The sequence below is a fragment of the Tenrec ecaudatus genome, chromosome 4, assembly GCF_050624435.1.
Source record: "Tenrec ecaudatus isolate mTenEca1 chromosome 4, mTenEca1.hap1, whole genome shotgun sequence".
Classification (NCBI taxonomy): domain Eukaryota; kingdom Metazoa; phylum Chordata; class Mammalia; order Afrosoricida; family Tenrecidae; genus Tenrec; species Tenrec ecaudatus.
In genome coordinates, this window is record NC_134533.1 from 163,799,996 (window position 1) to 163,801,754 (window position 1,759).

The following is a 1,759-nucleotide window of genomic DNA, read 5'->3' on the forward strand; positions in this document are numbered from 1 at the left end:
AACTCATGTCATGTCTCTGAGGGGCTGTTCAAACCACTAACCCTTTGCTCCACCTACTCTTCCTAACTCTAGTAATTCCTCTTGTCAGACTGCTCCCATGTGAAACACTTCTTTGAAGATATAATTTACCACTCCCCGTTGGCTTATTTTTATTTGCAAGGTTAAGTCATAATTCCTTAGACTGTCAGATAAGATTCTTTCCAATCTGGTTGATCTTTATGGTTCTTCAACTCATATACATCTTTCTTTCTATACATCTTTTGCTATTCATATATTTCTTATTAATTTATAAATGGAATCGTTCTTTTGCATATTCTGTGGCTTTTATTGTGCTATTTTCTTTTTGGAGTCCTTTCTTGATTTTGTTCCTTGTCAAATTCGGCTCACATGGCACCTCTCTCTCCTGGCAGGCCTCTTCAGATTCTTAGAGATGGAGATTCTCAAGCAATAAGCTTAGCCGCTTTCATAGTAAGAATCGTTTATATGGTAATTCCCATTTGTTACTTAACAGTCTCTTCCACTAGAGTGAGGCTATATTAATGAATCATTGAAAAATGCATATTGTACAGCTTTTTTGTTGATCTTCAGCAAACTTTTGGTGGATGAAAAAATTATCTAAAGAAATTAACCCTTATAAAATAAATAGAGTTCCCGTTCATGTTGAACTAATTCTTTACATGACAATGGTCTAGTATTCAAACAAATTTATGTAGTTGCTGAAACACAATCTCAGAAAAGGTACAATCTTAGTAAAGGGAATAATGCATAGTAGATTTGAAATAAAGAAGTTTTGGTTTTGTATTTTTACCCTCTTTTAAATAGAAATATCGACTGATATTTAAGCAATTCATGAATTTCGTAGTAGACTGACATCAACTCACATGGCTGTAATCTCTGGAGCTCTAACTACCACTCTAATAGGTTCTTCCAGAACGGTTGTCAGAGAAAATCATGGATTAAAAATAAATGTAGATTAATTGGTTGCCAAAACAGAGGTGTTTCTCTGATCAGCTCATGAAGTGATCTGAAATCAGAAGCCTGAGTATGAACAATAGTGTAAGAGTACATAGAACAAAACCATTCCCTAAAAAAGCTTGTTTCAAGTTGGTTAGAATTGATTGATTGATTGATTGACTGATAGATGCACTCAGATAAACATTTATTTATTTAACATTGATTTATCTATTGTTTCCCTGATTGTGCTTGAAATGTTTCTATAAAAGTAAATATATGAAAAAAGTAAATATATGTATGGTCTTTCAAAATCATATTTACATTGACATGATCCTTATCATTATTGGAAACAACTTGGTCTACACAGACCCAAATTTTGTGAGCTGTTTTTTTCTGGCTTGAGAGTTACATTATTAGCATAAACAACTTCTTAGCTAAGTTTAAAGCATAACAACTAAGAGACCTGGCATAGTCTCAGGTTTTTATTCCCATGTCCACAGGGGCCTGATATTATTGACATATTTTTTCCTTAGAAAGTTTCTGGATCACAAGAGTTCACTAATTTAGATTTTCAACCTCAATAATCCAGAGGCTACCAATCAAGCTATAGTTTCACAGGTACATTCCCTAAGATAAATACATGCATTCCCATTCAACTTGTTATTCTAAAGCATTTTAATTTGTGATAGTGGGTGCAATGTCTAATATATATATATCAATTAATTTTAAGCTGAAGTCTAGGTCCATGGAGGATTATTAAATGAAAGGTCAGCCGTTGAAACTTACCAGATGCACCATGAAATAA